This window comes from Bos indicus x Bos taurus, chromosome 8 (assembly GCF_003369695.1).
Source record: "Bos indicus x Bos taurus breed Angus x Brahman F1 hybrid chromosome 8, Bos_hybrid_MaternalHap_v2.0, whole genome shotgun sequence".
Lineage (NCBI taxonomy): Eukaryota > Metazoa > Chordata > Mammalia > Artiodactyla > Bovidae > Bos > Bos indicus x Bos taurus.
This window is the reverse complement of record NC_040083.1, coordinates 99,633,719-99,653,238: the sequence shown is the minus strand read 5'-3', so window position 1 is coordinate 99,653,238 and position 19,520 is coordinate 99,633,719. Positions and strand designations below refer to the sequence as shown.

General features: G+C 40.9%; 1 protein-coding gene and 1 non-coding gene across 9 annotated transcripts in view; one reads left to right on the top strand and one right to left on the bottom strand.

The window, feature by feature from the left end:
* The window catches only part of AKAP2 (A-kinase anchoring protein 2), a 515,799-nt gene that overhangs the window by 79,113 nt on the left and 417,166 nt on the right, over positions 1-19,520 (bottom strand). The window lies entirely within an intron of this gene.
* Positions 15,352-15,454, top strand: LOC113898005. Its single transcript, XR_003512503.1, has one exon. It is a non-coding gene; the product is annotated as a U6 spliceosomal RNA (small nuclear RNA).

Below are 19,520 nucleotides of genomic sequence, written 5' to 3'. Positions count from 1 at the left end.
ACCGACTGGCCACCAGAGTCAACCAGCACTTCTCACTGAGTCAGGACTTGCTATATTCTTGCCCTATTTTTTTTTTAATTGCAGGATAATTTCTTTACAGTGTTGTGTTGGTTTCTGCCATACAACAATATGAATCAGCCAGAAGCAGACATATGTCCCCTCCCTCTTGAACCTCCTCCCCACCCCCCTTCAGGTTGTCAGAGCACCGGGTTAAGCTCCCTGTGTTAAACACCAATTTTCCACTAGCTATCTAGTTTACATACGGTAAAATATCTGTTTCAGTGCTACTCTCTCAATTTATCCCACCCTCTCCTTCCTGAGCTGTGTCCACAAGTCTGTGCTCTATGTCTGGTCTCTGTACCTGCCCTGCAAATAGGTTCATCAGGATCATCTTTCCAGATTCCATATATATGTGTTAATACACAACATTTGTTCTTCTCTTTCTGACTCACTTCACTTTGTATAAGAGGCTCTAGTTTCACCCACCTCAATAAACTGACTCAAATGTGTTCCCTTTTATGCCTGAGTAATATTCCATTGTATACATGTACCACAACCTCTGTATCCATTCACCTGTCAGTACCTTGCCCTATTCTGCAATAGGTCTTTTCTCAAGCAGTTTTACCTGCTTTATAACATCTCTAAGATCATTTTCATTCTCCTTTAAAAATTCTGTCGGACAAATCCTGTCTTGACTTCAGCTCCAATTTCAACAAGTGAAATTAAAAGAGGCAGTTCTTTGAAACAGATACATGTGCTCTTCTGCCAGTAATCTCTTTTCCCTTTCTCCTCAGACATCACAGGTTCACTGATTTGAGGGGCTTGTTTGAATAATGTTCTATCAACACATTTAAGCTGGCTGGGGGGAGGGGAAGACTCAGAGATGGGCTAGTTCAATGCCATACCCAAGCCATGGTGGTCCTACTCCAGGATCTCAATTCTTCTTCCTTCTAAGACTAACAGTCCCTTTCCCCTGAATGTTCTTGCTCTAGCTCAGCTCTGCCCAATAAAATGTTTCTGCAATGACGGGAAAGCTCTATATCCGTTCTGTCCAATATGGTAGCCACTAGCCATATTCTGGCTATTGACTACTGAAATGTGGCCAGTGTGACTGAGGAACTGACCTTTTAATGTCATTTAACTAATTTAAACACAAATTTGAATAGCTACATGTGGTCAGTGGCAATCAGATAAGACTGCGCAGCTATAGCTCTTCACTTGAGCAACCTCAGCCCAAAGGCTGAGGTGGCCTCCCCTGATCACCCCACACTCCCTTTTCTTCTCTTCTCAGCACTTATTAACACCTGAAATGATTCTGCCTGTTTGCTTTGTATTGTTTGCGTCCCTCCTTAGAATGCAAGGTCCCTGACGGCAGAAACCTTGCCTCTCTGATTCTCTGCTGCCTCCCAGAACAGTGCCTGGCATAGGGCACACACTTTGTAAACATGTGCTGAGTCAATCAATGAATGAATCAATGCACTGGCCCAGGTGCTTCCTTCCTTGAGGGAATGGAAAAAGAAGGAAGTCCACCTACCTTGGTGAGTGAATTGTGAATTGCTTTATCAGAACTTTGACCTATGGGACCATGTTACACAGATCATCCAGAGCAGCCAGCTGTGCATTCAAACGATAAGGAGGTAAAGGAGCCTCCAACCAGGATCACAAGGTTGGAGACTTGGAGGCCACAGCCTAGGGATCCTTCAAGAACAGACAGGAAGCTCCTCCCATGGAGGAGAAGAGCCACCTCTGACGAAATGGCTGCAACCCTGAAGACTCCAACCATTAGTGCCAGTCCTTGTGGGAATGAGCTGCGTCAGCTACTGAGCATAGGGTGCTGATCAAGACAGACAGGATCCCCCATCCTGTGGCTGCTCACCTCCTCTGGAAGAGAAGGACACATCAGCAATACTAAGATGATGCATTACCTCTGAGACTCCGTGAGGGGGGCTTGGATGAAAGCACAAAAGGAAAGGAGATACTTCACTCAGTCTAGGGTAGTCAGGGAAGGCTTCCTGGAAGAAGATTTGATTAATCTAAATCTTGAGGGGGATAGAGTTAGGGGTGCCAGAGTGGTATGGGTTAGGGGTTAGATGTAACAGGTTGCTGGGGAATGGCTATTCCAGGCAGGAAGAATAGCAAGAGCCAAGATACTTAGGTGTGCAATGGCAAACTATTGATACAGAACTGTAAACACTATGGTTTTCCTGGTGTGTAAAGGGTAACAAGAAATAAGACTAGAGAAATGGGTGGAGGATGACATCACAGATCATACAGGCCTTGAATGCCCAGGATTGGGTTTTATTCTTAGGGCAATGGGCAAGAGACTTTAAGGAGAAGGATGAAATGACTATCTGCTCTCTAATGATCTTCATGATCCTAGAGATGTATTGGTAGTGAAGGAACTGGAAAGGAGTGTGACACTTGAGACATATACACTATGCAGAACAGGGTATGGAAAATACTGCCAGCGTGTCCAGAAGCCTGATACTGTCAAGTGGGCCAAGAGACAGGCTGCCGAGACAGGCTGATGCAGTCAAAGCCTTTGGACTGACTTTACAGCCTAATGCATGTGCATGCAGACACAAACGTGGGGGTCACGGGCCTACAGTGATAATCTGCCCAGCACGAAACACCATCTTGGAAGGTCAAAAAATGGCCAAGTTACTCTCCGCAGCTTTGCAAGGGACTGTCTCTAAGTGGGACTGGTTGCTTCAGATGCAAATTCATCTACTTAGATAAACAGATCTACTTATTGAGAGCTGACTGTGTGCTACATGCTCTTCCAAACACAATCTCCTTCAATAGTCACAATAAAAAATGCACGCACCTCTTAACAAGACTAAAGATCCTTTATACTGAACTAACAAGACTAAAGATCCTTTATGCTGCCCACACAGCTACATTGTGATTGTTTTCCTTTTTGCTATTTTTAAATATTTTTAATCTTCATTAGATAAAAAGGCACAGAGCAGGCACATGGTTTTTAAAAATCAAATGGCAATAGAAGGGTTAAACTGTTCAAAAAGCTGATTCACTGCCTCCTTAGTCTTGTATGACTGTCAACTCTTTAGAGCTATTTCTTATGTTATTTGCCAAATTTTTCTATGTTTATCTTATGTTGCTGTTTTATATTTAAATTTATTTTCAATTGGAGGATAATTGCTTGACAATATTGTGTTGGTCTCTGCTATACATCAGCCATAGGTATACATATGCCCGCTCCCTCTTGAACTTCCCTCCCATCTCCCACCCCTTAGGTTGCTTATTTATCAGTTTTAAACATTATCTGTTGACTTCCCTCGCACTTGTTCTCCCGATATTTTTATTTACTTCACAAATTTTGGTTAATTCTTCCTCAGTCTTCACATTACTAGAGTCATGTGAAATGTGAAACTCTTCCCACAATTAAGAAGTTCTGTAAAGCCTCCCAATAGCATCTGCTAAACAGCTGAGTGGATCAGGAAATGTATCCACTTCACTGTGTTCCACAGCCCCTCAACCTCCTGCTCCTCTCTTGCCTGGTTGATGGCTAGACTTCACTTTGCAGGATCCCTGGTTTTCTGTACGCTGCCCGCTTTTTTAATTTGCTCCCTTTTACTGGAGCATATCCTCCCATACCTTTCTCCATACTCACTATAATTTTAGTCACTATTTTCTTACAGTTATATAAGCACATGATTTAAAGTGCCTAATAGTTCTATTCGGAGAAGGAAATGGCAACCCACTCCAGTGTTCTTGCCTGGAGAATCCCAGGGACGGGGGAGCTTGGTGGGCTGCCGTCTATGGGGTCGCAGAGAGTCGGACACGACTGAAGCGACTTAGCAGCAGCATAGTCCTATGGAATTTACTCAATGCCTTAACTCCATCCCTCCACTTCCCTCTAATTCTTCCTCCCAAGAAGTAAACGTTTAACTTCTTTTAGATAATTTTCAGTAACAATTTTAGATGGCTTCTTTGTAGTTTCTCAGTTGCTGGCACTATTTATTGACTTCCCGATATGGAAAATAAGGCTCTATGTCCTCACCACACAACTGTACCTTTCCCATGTCCCTGCTTTCCCAGTATGTGCTCAGTTGATCAGTCGCGTCTGACTCTTTGCGACCTCATGGACCATAGCCTGCCAGGCTCCTCTGTCTATGGGATTTTACAGGTGGGAATACGGGAGTGGGTTGCTATTCCCTTTTCCAGGGGATCTTCCCGAGACCCAGGGGTCAAACCCATGTCTCCTGTGTCTCCTGCATTGGCAGGTGGATTCTTTACCATCTAAGCCATCAGGGAACCCCATCCTTTTCCAGCATAATTATACTGAAAATTTTAAAGATAATATTATTATAGTTATATAACACTACTTTCAGGTGAGCCATGTGGTAAAGTATGATGACTTTTCTGAATATCTTACTGTTTTCTCTAAAATTGATAATAATCCTTTGCCCCCTTTACTTAGTATTTTATATATTTCTCAGTAGTTCAAGCCCCAAATTTTAACCATATCTTTATCAGATATTCTATTAATTCCACCTTGGGAAAGAAATCACTTCCTGAGTCTGCTGACACATTTTGGGAGCAGAGCTGCGAGTTCCCACAGACAGCTTCTAGAAACTTCCTTTGCCTCTTTCATGCCGGATCTCCTATTTCCTGCTTCACTTGTAGTTTTCTCTCCTGGTTTACTCTTTTATTTCAGTGAACCACCTCCCTCCAGCTGGTTCCTGAAAAACTTGTATGTCTGACAATGTCATTATTCTACTCTCACACTTGCTTCAGAGTTTGGCTGGATAGAAAGTTCTAGCTTTTATTTTCCTCCAGACTATTGAAGGCAGTGCTCCATAGCCTTCTAACTGCCAGCACTGCTGTTGAGATGTGAAGACCCATCCCTGATCTTTGCATGTGATCAACTTTTTTTTTTTTAACCCCTGGAAGACTATAAGATCTTCTCTTTGCCACCAATGAATTCTTAAATGAAACTCTGGAGGACAGAAAGCAGACACATAAGTAATAAAAAAAACAAAAACACAAAACTTTGCAGACCTGACAGGATCCTAAACTGTCACTGGGGAAGGCTGAGAGCCAAACAAGTCATATGAAAGACTGCAACAGATTCAGGAATGTTTAGACCGTCTCACAACAGACCAGTCCTCCTATTTTAACTATACATCTCCTTCACCTTGGTGCCCAAAACTGTATTCCTATCATCTCCTTCCCTGTCGTCCTCATGCTTGTGGATTTATGCCTTCACAAAAATTGACTTAAGTGAAAGAACAAATACGAAAGGACAAATACCAGTGATTGCAGTTACACGAGGGACTCGGAGGAGTCGAACTCATAGGAGACAGAAAGGAGCTGATGGTTGCCAGGGGCTGGAGGGAGAGAGGGATGGGGAATCTGAATATAATGGATACAGAGCTTCAGTTTGAAAAGATGAGAAAGTTCTAGAAAAGGATAGTAGTGATGCTTGTATAACAAGGAGAATGTATTTACTACTGAACTGTACACTTCAAAATGGTTAAAATAGGAAATTTGATGTTACACATGTTTTACTACAATAAAGTAAAAATACAGTGATACCTCCCTCTGAAAGGTTTTGTTTGGTTGGGAGCAAAGGGAGATGAATGAGTTCAATCCCCTCTTGTTATGCAGAAGTCTTTTGCAGATAAGATTTTTTTTTTTTTTTTAACAATTCCATTCTTTAGAGCAGATCAGTAGTTTCAAATCTTAGGATAATAAGAATTATTGTAAGGGCTACAGACACAAAACCTTGTGTTTCTTCTATAGATTGTACTTCATGGGTGATTCCAGGGGTGACTTTTATTTACCACACAATGCTTCTCCCTTTAGAGTCTGACCCTCCCATTTTAAGATATTACCTTTGGCCGTATTAACAAAAGTGTAAAACTAAGACCCAGAGAAGTGATGTTCTAGAGTAGGACCAGGTTCCTTTCTTGATTCCATACATTAAGGTTAAGGTTGGTGGCAAAGGGCTTTAGCTACCAAATGAAGTACAGATGGAAGAAGGGGGCCATGATGGAGAAGGCTGGGTGGGCTGGAGGTACTGCGAGCATGAAAACGTTCCTTCAGATCTCTCTAATATCCGAACTGCACAGACTCGGTGAGACTCCCAACACTGATGAAGCACAAGAAGAGAAGCCAACGTGAGGTTCCAGTTCATACAGGGGAGGATTTTCTGTCACCTGGGCACTGTCCAAATAAAGCCTGGATGACCACTGGAAAGTCAGGCTCTAGTTGCTGGCAGAAAGACCGCTTGGGAAGGGGATGCTGGGACTGGACTAGCTGACCTTTAAGAGCCCTTTCAGTCCTGGGATTGTGTGTGAAAAGGTTCATGTCCAAGACCATAAGCCCAAACTGTAAACAGATGCTGTGCCCCGCCAAGCCAGGTAGTAAATGTGGTGTGCTCTATTTTAAGAACATAATCCACTAAGAAAAACAGGTTCCTAAGAAAAGGAATATATGATTACAGGCAACATACAAGCCGCAATTCTAGTCCACCCTCGCCTTTCCAAAGTTTTTCTTTTTAACAATGTGATCCTCCAAATGCAAATGACAGTAATTCTCGATGAAATGCTCTCATGCAAGTAATCAATGTTTCCCCTGAAAAAAATATCATTGGCTTCATTACTTTCCATCAAGGGGAAAACCTTCAACCTAAGCTAGCATGGCTGATTTTCCAAAACAGATATCTTCTAGAAGGCTTTGGAAAAGTAAGTACATAGAGTATCGCAAGAATCACCTTTTCTTGTTTATTAAAAGGTACACAGTCCTTCTGCAACACTCCCAAAGCACTTTCTGCATGTTACCAGGTTGAAGCAGTATTTCTTTCTACTTACTGCATTCACTTTATTTTTCAGTTATTTTTAAAATTTTAGTCCCTTTTAAAAACTGAAGTATAATTGAGTTACAGTGCTGTATATGAAGAACACCCTGGCAGTTCAGTGGTTAGGTCTCTGCATTTTTACTGCAAAGTTTATGAAGAACACCCTGGCAGTTCAGTGGTTAGGTCTCTGCACTTTTACGGCAAAGTTATGTTAATTTCAGGTGTACAGCACAGTGATTCAGGTATATAAATAAATATAAAAGCTTTCAGATTCTTTTCCCTTATAAGTTGTAGAATATTGAGTATAATTCCTTGTGCTATACAGCAGGTTGCATTCACTTTTTTTCAATGTACCTTCCATTTCATCTCTGGAAAGAAACAAAATAACACAACCACAGACTCTTAAACTTTCTGTTTACTGGTTTCCTGAGCTCAAAATACTTTCAATATTCAGCCTGTGCGAGTCTTTCTAAGTTACCAGCAAGCACAGCTTTTGCAGACAGAGGGATCAGAAAAATGACTGGGGAAGACAGTGCTCTAAATACACACTTCCCAAGTCCAATCGTAACCACTATGTTGCCAAGTAGACAGGCTATACTGTACTCCGATCTCTTATTCTAGCTGACATCACATCTCTATGATTTTGATTATCTAAAACTGTCAATCTTCTTGGCAACTTCTATAGAATCTTTTCTTAATGGTATAAAATGTAAAAATGAAAAACTGATGGATTATATGACTTTCCCACCCTCCAATTGTTTTTTTCTTTTCTAAAAACAGAAGCCACTGAAGACCTTGCCTGCCAGTATGCCAGTGACTACCACTGGTCTCCCTTCTGGGACGCAGCAGGTTAACACTAGTGATGAATTACGTGTTTCTATCCCCAGGGCAGCCTAGCACAGTGCCTCGCATATGGTAGCTGTCAGAATGTTAGGTTCATGAAACTGAATGACGAAGAGAGGGAGACGAAAGGTATTTTTTGAGACAGGGAACCTCAAGCTCCCAATACAAGTCGCCATCTATCTCTCCCCGTAGGCAACAAGAACAGAGAGACACGCACAGAGCGGTGCTGTGCTTCCCCCTAAAACGGAGCAGGACGATGCTGTCCATCCAACGGCCGGATCACAATGATTCTATCCACGTCTTTTCCATACGATTCCTCGTGGGAAAACCAAAAGTGATAATTAACCTAACATCTCAGTGTGAAGATTAAAATAAGCTACACAGAGGCATTTCCTGGCAGTCTAGTGGTTAAGACTTTAAGCCTCCACTGCAGGGGGCACAGGTTTAAGCCCCAGTCAGGGAACTAAGACCCCACAAGTCGCATGGCCAAAAATAAAATTTTTAAAAGCTACATGTTTTCACTCCCTGCTGTACAACAGGAAGGTATTATTCGCTGCCTTTCAGATGAAATGCTGACCGCAGCCAGGAGATTCTGTGAGACTTCCATCAAATTCTACAAACGGGAAATAATAAATCTTGGCAGGCTGATACAGAATAATCATTGAAGGCAACAAAGCACTGATTTTAAAAGCAAACCTCTTTATTCAGCCATGGTTGGACTGCCCAGGGAAATATTTCAAATTAAGTACGCAAATTTCCTTAAACAAGTTGTCATATGGGGTTGCTTTCATGGATCAAATACAAATAAATGTACTGGCCTGAGGGTCAAGAGGCTGCCACTACCATTTTCCACACCACAAGAAATATTCTTGGAGCAAACCCCATGTGTATCCACAAGCTGGTTCTTATCTCTGTCGCAGAGTAGTTGTTTACTTTTGAAAGAACAAATGTGTCTTCAGCCCTTACTTTTTAAATTACTTGAGTCAACAATAGTGTAAGAGTACAAATGAGATAGCCTTCTAATTAAAACAAAAACAGTCTAAATCCCCAAGGAAAGTTTTTATTAAAACTCACCATCACTGCAAGAGAATGAAAATCAAATAGCCAACTGATACCTAATACTATGAATATCTAAAAAAATTTTTTGCATAAATTTGCAAATAAGAATTCTTTTCCCAATCTGTTTTTTATGTCATTTCAGAATGACATGCTGCAAAAACAAAATTAAAAAATCACAGATGCTAAATATATCATGATCTTTTTAAAAAATATAGGCATATACAACTTTAGAAAAATTCTCCATAGGAAAATATGGACTGATAGAAAAAATTCTCATTGTATTTGCCAAGCAGTGGTGGCTCTAGTGGTAAAGATCTCACCAGCCAATGAAGGAGACATAAGAGACTCAGGTTCCATCCCTGGCCCCTGAGGAGGGCATGGCAACCCACTCCAGGATTCTTCCTTGGAGAATCCCATGGACAGAGGAGCCTGGTGGGCTGTAGTCCATGGGGTCTCAAAAAATCAGACAAAACTGAAGCAACTTAGCACATTTGCACACATGCACTCATGTACCTACTAAGTGCCAGGCCTAAGCCACTGGTGCCTTTCTCAAGATGTCCGAGGATTCAAAAAAGATTCGTACGTGGCCCACATAATGAAATCCCCTTCTGCCACCACCATATCCAGAAGTATACTGTCTAAATCAGAGGTTGATTAAGAAAAAACAGCCCGTGCAGGAACCAAATCTGGCTGCCAGGGGTTCTTGTAAATGCCATTTTACTGGAACAAAGCCACACCCTTTTATTTACATATTGGCTGTGGCAGTTTTCAAGTTCTAAAGGCAGAACAGAGGTCTGTAATTGCAACATGGACTGCATGGCCAGCAAAGCCTAAAATATTTACTGCCTGCTCTTTAGAGAAACGTTTGCTGGTGCCTGGTCTATATCAAGATGTATCCTGGGTTGACTGAACATTTGCTCACACACGTTTGGACTTTCGGGTATAGGTATGAAACAGGCAGCGGATCTCAGGAACAAGAGCCCTGACCTGTGAGTCAGAGAAGAGAGATGTCCTCCCAGCCTCGCACACACAGCCTTGGCAGCTCACAGCTCAGTTTCTGAGCCTGGGATTTCCCATCTAGATCTAAGGGAAGAACTAATGCCTGCCTTACCCACCTCCCAAGATTCGAAAGTGATTTTACCACTGCATAGCACAGCCACAAGGTGAACGTAAGGTCACAAGAAACATAAAAGTGAACACTGAATTCGGGCTTAGAATGAGCCCCACTAGGAGTTTTCTATGTGTTATTTCATCTAGTCCTCACAACTACCATATTAGATGGGTACCACTCTGATTCCCCTTTTACAGACAAAGGAATCAAGGCTCAGAGAGGTTAAGGGATTGCCCGTTGTCACACAGCAAGTGGTAAGCTAAGACTTATGGTAAGTAAATGGTAAGTCAAGAGTCAGACTCCAGAGTTTATGTTGTTAATTACCAAGAGCACTGTTTCTCAAAACTCTAACTGAGGGCTCACCACCAAATCTATCCACTTCATAGAACAAAGGTCTACTAGCATCATTTCTGAGACAAGTGCCATCATACCGTCTGTATGACTGCCTTGAAAGTGCAAGTGAAAGTCGCTCAGTCGTGTCCGACTCGTTGCGACCCCATGCACCAGTCCATGGAATTCTCCAGGCCAGAATACTGGAGTGGGTAGCCTTTCCCTTCTCCAGGGGATCTTCCCAACCCAGGGATCAGACCCAGATCTCCCACACTGCAGGTGGATTCTTCACCTTACTCATGTGCTAAATGTTAAGAAATGTCCATACAATAAACATTCAAGCTTTATACAGGCAGTGAAAGGGAGACCCAACAAAGATACAGGTATCTTACCTCAATAGAAGCCAGGATCAGTTTCAAATGAACAAGCAACCCAGAACAACTGGCTTGCCTGCACACTCGGAAGCAGCTTTGGTGACCCTGCTTTCTCTATACTTCTAAACATGCGCGCATAATTTAGGACCTTGCATTTTTATGTAACACAGCCCATCTAACAGAAATGTAAGAGAAAACTTAAAAAAATTAACAACATAAAATATATTCCATAGGTACCGATGTGGTTTTTTATTGCCCTTTTCACTCTTCTGAAAAGCAGTTTGGAAACACGTTTTCATACCCAAGCCAATTTACCCAGCATTTTCTTTTCTTTTTTTTAAAAAAGAAACCAAGCAGTTTTTTTTTTTTTTTTTTTTTCTTATTAGAGGGTAGTTTACCCAGTATTTTCATTTCCAGGATTTCATTAGACAAAAATAATGAGGACTGCTTACAAAAGCTTTAAGTATAAGGCTGTTCACTGCAATATTATTTATAAAGGCAAACATCTGGAAGCCACCAAACCACCCAACATAAACCATTATCTAAATAACTTTCAACAGAATGTTTTGTAGCTACTGTGACCAAGTGTAGGGGACACTGCCTGCACTCTTCACAAATGTCAATGTCAAGAGAAGGGCTGAAAAACTTTTCTTGATGAAAAGAGGCTAAGGCGACACGACCTCTAAATGACCCTGAATTGGGTCCTGGTTTTGAGGTTAAAAGAATATTGCTATAAAGGGCATTTTGGAGAAAAATTGACAATATATAAAAATGGAGTTTATATATTAGTACTGTATCAATATCAAATTTCCTGAATTTTCATACTTTATTTTGATTTAATAAAATAGCATGAGGTCTTCAACTTATTTTTAAATGGTTCAGAAAAAGGAGCATTAAAACTAATATCTAAATATGTATAAAAAAATAGTCACTCAGTCATGTCTAACTCTTTGCAACCCCATGAACTATAGACACCAGGTTCATCTGTCCATGGAATTCTTTAGGCAAGAATACTGGAGTGGATTGCCATTTCCTTCTCCAAGGGATCTTCCCAACCCAGGGATCAAACCTGGATCTCCCCCATAGAGGGGCAGATTCTTTACTATCTGAGCCACAAACTCCCAAATATATATAATAATACATTATATATGTAAATTCACATATACATGAATATGAAGACAAAGTAACTATGAAAAAGTTGGCTTAAAGCTCAACATTCAGAAAACTAAAATCATGGCATCTGGTCCTATTACTTCATGGGAAATAGATGGGGAAATAGTCAGACTTTATTTTTGGGGGGCTCCAAAATCACTACAGATGGTGACTGCAGCCATGAAATTAAAAGACGCTTACTCCTTGGAAGCAAAGTTATGACCAACCTAGATAGCATATTGAAAAGCAGAGACATTACTTTGCCAACAAAGGTCAGTCCAGTCAAGGCTATGGTTTTTCCAGTGGTCATGTATGGATGTGAGAGTTGGACTGTGAAGAAAACTGAGCGCCAAAGAATTGATGCTTTTGAACTGTGGTGTTGGAGAAGACTCTTGAGAGTCCCTTGGACTGCAAGGAGATCCAACCAGTCCATTCTAAAGGAGATCAGTCCTGAGTGTTCATTGGAAGGACTGATACTAAAGCTGAAACTCCAATACTTTGGCCACCTCGTGTGAAGAGTTGACTCATTGGAAAAGACCCTGATGCTGGGAGGGATTGGGAGCAGGAGGAAAAGGGGACAACAGAGGATGAGATGGCTGGATGGCATCATCGAGTCGATGGACATGAGTCTGGGTGAACTCCGGGAGTTGGTGATGGACATGGAGGCCTGGCGTGCTGCGATTCATGGGGTCTCGAGGAGTTGGACACAACTGAGCAACTGAACTGAACTGAACTATGAGAAATGTTAACAATTGGTGAGAGAAACATGAAAACTCTTTATATTAGTCTTGCAGCTCTTTTCTAAGCTGAAAGTTATTTTAAAATGAAAAACTTAAAAAATGTCTGACAAACCTCTGAGGTTTGACAGAAAACAACAAAATTCTGTAAAGCAATTATCCTTCAATTAAAAAATAAATTTTTAAATGAAATTTTGTTAATGAGAAATTGCTTATGCTAAAATGAATAAAAACATTAGGATATAAAACTAGTGTTTTATATTTTTGAATTTAATATTTTTTGGTATTAAATGTTTTGGTATTTAATATTTTTTAATTTGTAGTAAAAACTATATATTCAGGAAGACATCTCAAGAATGGGTACAGTTTAAAAATATGTATATTAGAAATAAATAAGCCTAAATATTACCAGTGGCCTGTGGTTTCTAAGTGGTGATATTCTATTTGGACTTTATTTTCTTCTTATTGTTTTATACTTCTTGTGTATCTACAGTTTTTACAGTAGTATTTTGTTAATCAGGAGAACAAGTATTATAGATAAATTATAAGCTTATATGAATTACACACACATCTAATTTAGTCTTTGAACACTTCTACATACAGGCTTAATACTTCATGTCAGAGGAATCTGAAGATAAGACCTCTAAGCCTTAAACAGATTAAATACTGTTTATAGCAGCAATTTCACACTAGTAAATTTCACAACATATTTGAAATTACTTTCCACTCAAATCTCAGAAAAGCGGGGGCAGACTACAGGATCATGCATGCAAACACTGGCACTCCCAGCCTCAGCTAGAACTTTCTCAAGCTTGTGAAACTGACAGCAGAAATCACTGTCCCCTTCTAGTTCATCTCCTACAATAATTCTGTTACCTTAAGACATTATTAGAATGCATATGTATGTAATTTTTTTCTAAACCATTGGAGCCAACTGTAAACCTAAGGCTCATTATTCCTAATACTTCAGTGTACATTTCCTAAAAATAAGGACTTTGTCTTTTTTTAACCTACCTAGCCACAGTACAGCTTCCAAATCATGGAATTAACACTGACAGAATCCCACCATCTAAACTTTAACAGTTATCTCAATGATATTGTTATCAACAAAATGGTTCAATCTAGGGTCCCATGTGGCATTAACTCTTGTGTTTCTTTAGTCTTCTTCAATTCGGGGTACTTTCTTGGTTTTTCATAATCTTGATGCTTAAAAAAAATTACAAGCCAGTCATCTTGTTGAATGCTCTTCAGTTTGGCCCTATCTGATATTTTCTCATGGTTAGAGCCAAATCACTGGTTTTTGTAGGAAGAGCACAGAAGTGATCCTGTGTTTTTCTCTTGCTCATTTCATTGGATGGTGATCAATGTCAGCTTGTCTGATTACTGATGGTGTTAAATTTTAATTTGTGACTATGGTGGTGTCTGCCAGGTTCCTCCACTTTGTATTTACCCTGTTCCCTCTGTAATTAATATGTACTTTGTGGAGAGATACATGAAGCTATATAAACATCCTGATGGAACAATAGGACAGTTAAAAGTTTATGCAATCAACGTACCCTTCAGAAAAAACTAGATACATCTGTATAATATATTTGCTAGTTATATTTAAGAAATATAGTACCCCCCAAATTGTTTTTAGAACCTACACAGAGAAAAGACTTTTAATGGAAATTTTTTATATAGAAGTGATGATGTCTGGTTGTGAACCTGAGTCCCTGGAGAAACTTTGAAAACTTAATATTATTTGCCCTTTAGTTCTATCCTCGGAGCTGGCATCTAAAATACATTCTTTTTGAAAAAAACAATTTTATTGAAATATAGTTGATTTACAATGCTGTGTTAATTTCTGATGCTGCTGCACAGCAAAGTGACTCAGTTAGACACATTCTTTTTCATATTCTTTTCCATTATAGTTTATCACAGAATACTGAATACAATTCCCTGGGCTATACATTAGGATCTTGTTTATCCTTCCTATATATAATAGTTTGCATCTGCTAATCCCAGACAGAGGATGAGATGGTTGGATGGCATCACCGACTCAATGGACATGAGTTGGTGATGGACAGGGAGGCCTGGCGCGCTGCGGTTCATAGGGTCGCAAAGAGTCAGGCACGACTGAGTGACTGAACAGAACTGAACTGAATCCCAAACTCCCGATCATTCCCTCCTCCATCTCCATCCCCAGTGGCAAGCACAAATCTGTTCTCTACATCAGGGAGTCTATTTTTGTTTCATAGATAGGTTCAGTTTGTGTTGTAGTTTAGATTCCACATATAAGTGATATCATATGGTATTTGTTTTTCTCCTCTGACTTTCTTCATTTAGTATGATAATTCTAGGTCCATCCATGCAGCATGCAAATAGCATTACCTCATTCTTTTTAAGGTGTTAGTAGCTCAGTCGTGTGCAGCTTTTTGTGACCCCATGGACTACAGCCTGCCAGGCTCCTCTGTCCATGGAATTCTCCATGCAGAAATATTGGAGTAGTTAGCCATTCCTTTCTCCAGGAGATCTTCCCAACCCAGGGATCAAACCTGGGTCTCCTGCATTGCAGACAGATTCTTTACCATCTGAGCCACCAGGGAAGCCCTCTTTTTAATGACTGAGAAATATTCCACTCCAGTTAGAACCAGACATGGAACAACAGACTGGTTCCATGTTGGGAAAGGAGCACATCAAGGCTGTATACTGTCACCTTGCTTATTTAACTTACATGCAGAGTACATCATGCAAAATGTCAGACTGAATGAAGCACAGCTGGAATCAAGATTGCTGGGAGAAATATCAATAACCTTAGATATGCAGATGATACCACTCTTATAGCTGAAAGTGAAGAGGAATTAGAGTCTCTTGATGAAAGTGAAAGAAGAGAGTGAAAAAGCTGGCTTAAAACTCAACATTCAAAAAATGAAGACCGTGCTCACTGTGGCAACACATATACTAAATTGGAATACAGAGAAGATTAGTATGGCCCCTGCACAAAGATGACACGCAAGTTTGAGAAGCATTCCACAGTTTTAGGTTTGACAGAAAACACAAAATTCTGTAAAGCCATTATCTTTCAATTAAAAAATACATAAGTTAAAAAAAAAAAAAAAAGATCATGGCATCTGGCCCCATCACTTCATGGAAAATAGATGGGGAAATAATGAAAACAGTGACACACTTTATTTTCTTGGGCTCCAAAATGACTGCAGATGGTGACTGCAGCCATGAAATTAACAGATGCTTGCTCCTTGGAAGAAAAGCTGTGACCAACCTAGACAGCATATTAAAAAGCAGAGACATTACTTTACGGACAAAGGTCCATATAGTCAAAGCAATGGCTTTTCCAGTTGTCATGTATGGATGTGAGAGTTGGACCATAAAGAAAGCTGAGCGCTGAAGAATTGATGCTTTTGAACTGTGATGTTAGAGAAGACTCTTGAGAGTCCCTTGGACTGCAAGGAGATCCAACCAGTCCATCCTAAAGGAAATCAATCCTGAGTATTCATTGGAAGGACTGATGCTGAGGCTCCAATACTTTGGCCACCTGATGTGAAGAACTGAGTCACTGGAAAAGACCCTGATGCTGGGAAAGATTGAAGGTGGGAGGAAAAGGGTACAACAAAGGATGAGATGGTTGGATGACATCACTCACTGGATGGACTGCACATGAGTTTGAGCAAGCTCTGGGAGTTGGTGATAGACAGGGAGGCCTGGCATGCTGCAGTCCATGGGGTCGCAAAGAGTCACACACGACTGAGCAATTGATCACGACTGAGTGATTAAACTCAATTGAACTGAATATTCCATTATATATATGTACCACATCTTCTTTATTAAAATACATTCTAGACTCATGTGCAGAGAAGGCGATGGCACCCACTCCAGTACTCTTGCCTGGAAAATCCCATGGGCGGAGGAGCCTGGTAGGCTGCAGTCCATGGGGTCACGAAGAGTCAGACCCGACTCAGCGACTTCACTTCCACTTTTCACTTTCATGCATTGGAGAAGGAAATGGCAACCCACTCCAGTGTTCTTGCCTAGAGAATCCCGGGGACGGGGGAGCCTGGTGGGCTGCCGTCTATGGGGTCGCACAGAGTCAGACACGACTGAAGTGACTTAGTAGTAGCAGACTCATGTGAACTTCCTTGTTTGTTCTTTCAACAAAAGTCTTTTAACTGAGATAAAGCAGGCTAGGCTAACCATGACCCAAGTCTGTGGATCACAAATAGGTCTTTGTAGAACACACTATAAATGTGTCAGCCATGGCAATGCTCAGGCCAAGTCACAAGACTTGCTTCAAATGTTTCTGTTGAGAGGGGCTTCAGGAACTCCCATGGGAGATCAACCCTTAGTCTTTTTACTTAAGCATTCCCCCCACCAAAGCTTTGTGTTTATCTGAAAACATAAGACCAGCGATGACGCATTCTTGCTCAGGATCTGTCATTATGACAGATGACAGGGAATGACATTAAGGAATGACAGGGAATCCGTCATTAAGATGGACTTACAGATAGAGATAGAAGTTCCGGGGTTTTACACAAAGGCTCATTCTGTGCTTGAACATTTATGATGAGGATATTCTGAGAGCAATGCAGAATCAGTTGTAATTTTCCTTTCTTGTACCTGGCAAGCACTGTGGTAGAAATCTTTCCTAAGGCAATACTTAATAGTTTGTGTTGGTTGCTGTGTGAATTCTTGGACCTAAGGATAAACAGGGATGTACTTCTACTCTTCCTGATTGTCTCAGATTTCCATTTTCTAATGAAATGCTCCTAGAGTCTCACATTGAAGTCGACATGCTAAGTAAAGCAAGGAATGAAAGAGGAAAGCCAGCTGGGTGAGCCCAAGAAAGAGGGTCATTTGTGGTAACGACCAAGGTGGAGTTGGGGCCAATCTCTAGAGGGGAAATGAATTAAGTAGCCCATGAGGTGAGAGCAAGATTTAAGGAAGAGTCATTGAATCAAAGTGTAGGTCTAAGAGCTGGCTGCTCTCTGAGGTGGGATATCTGGGCAGGCATCAACATGGAAGATTATGCCTCCTGGTGGTCCATATACCTCTAGAGCATTTACGCTGTATAAACACTGCTTCCCCAAACAAGACATGGCTTCTGCACATAAGGAGGACTGTTTCCTAATTCTGTCAACCAATGTCCTCCCCATCCTCATCCCCTTCCCTTCCTTCAAACCCTTAGTGCCATTCTCAGACCACGGAGGACCCAGGACAGGTCATGTCTCTCAGGTCCACCTTCAGTTTTTTTTTCCCTTTTTCACAAATGACACCATAGGCAAATTCTGTCACCGGCATGATTCTAGAACAGTCCAAACTTAGCAGAAGACAGTTTTGGGAGACTGCTGATCAATCAGGGACTGTCCCATTCTGCTTGGTGACCTGCCGGGCAAGATGTGGAGCTGGTCCAGAGTGAGTTCATCACTCCAAACCATCCCAGCACGGCTGCAGGGTGTATGGAGAGGCTCCTTTTGCCCTCGTGGTCTAAGCTCAGCTCTCCTCCGTCCTTCACACACAGGCAGAAAGCGCAGGGCTATCATGAACCCTGATTCAGTGCTAGCAGCCTGGTCCTGGACATCCCAGCCTGTTTCTCTTATGTGCCACCTTGGCTGATGAGCATGGGTTACTATTTATGAGAAGCAAGAATTCACTGGGTAAATTCCCAGAGCATAAGCTAAGGGCATATCTTGAAAGGCTGCCATGGAATCCTGCCCTCACTCACAGCGGAGAAAAAGACAAAAGGAGAAAGGGTGGGAAGGGAGCCAAGGAGGGGTCACGTGAAAGGCCAGGGGAGAACAAATGTGTTCTTCTTTGTTGCCCCCTCCACACTGCCCTCAGAGGTCCTCACCGGCCTTGGACCACCTGCAAGCACCCCCAAATCCACTCTCTAGTGGCCACCTGGGAAGTGTAACTAAAAGATGAAACTTTTAAAAAAAGTTTGAATGTTACTACCTTAGATCTGGTTTCTTAATAGCGCATCTAAATGCACGCACATAAGGAGGACTGTTTCCTAATTCTCTCTCAACCCATGTTGCTCTCAACCAACCTGATCCTTTCATATTTCAGTATTACCGACAGCCACTGCTGCACTGGAGGTGGTGGAATTTATTCTTCCAATTTTCCCACTTCTTCTATTTTCTGTTTTTACCTAGATTATAAGACTACTAAGTTGCCTAATAATAAAACTATGTAGACAAGTAAAACAGATGACATTATGTCTACAGTTTTAATGAAACAAGATAAATCTTGAAAATGTGTGCAGAGTGACATGTATCACCCAGGCATCCGAAGTTGTTGACTGAGTTAAATTTTACACAAATGTCAGCTTTCTTTTTCTTAATCATTCAAAAGACAACAAACAAAAAGGCATAGCCTATCACTTTAAGGAGTAGAAAATTGGGTTGAAGTCTATGGAAAATGATGAAGATTAAGATTTTCTCATTTTTATTTTCTATTTCTCCACACACCCCGCTCCCAACCTATGTCAATGGTTTTATAATGAAACATGGTTGAAAGTTCTTTTATCAACTGGATTAAGCAATACACTTCCTTGAATGTAGTGTTATATTGGTTCAGAGAAAATTTATGATAATAAAAAACTAGAATACAATACAATGAAATAATAATATGAACTAATAATAACTCACCCCTCAGTGTTTCCCTACCACTCACTCTCTGCACTATCTATGTATATTGACAAGAAAAAATCATAAGCAAGTATTTTTTCTTACTTACAATGATCTTATAGATCTTGTATATTATTAAATGAATCATATGGAGTCCAAGGCAAAACAGTTAATATCACAGTGATATCCAGAACACAGGTATCCCAAAAGTCATCCACAGGTTCTTAGAACTCCATAATACTACTGTGTCTAAGTGAATTTTACAGAGTTTTAGCCAAAACTTACCCAATAAGAAACAATAACAGTACCAAAAACCCTGAGAGGATACTCATTTTCCATGCATCAGTGAGGCAGGGCAGCTGTTGCACAGAAAAGTTTCTAACCTAAAAATAATTGATCATCAATGAAAGAAAACCAGAAGGAGGAATTATACAGGACCTGACGCCTCAACTGAGCCATGAACTA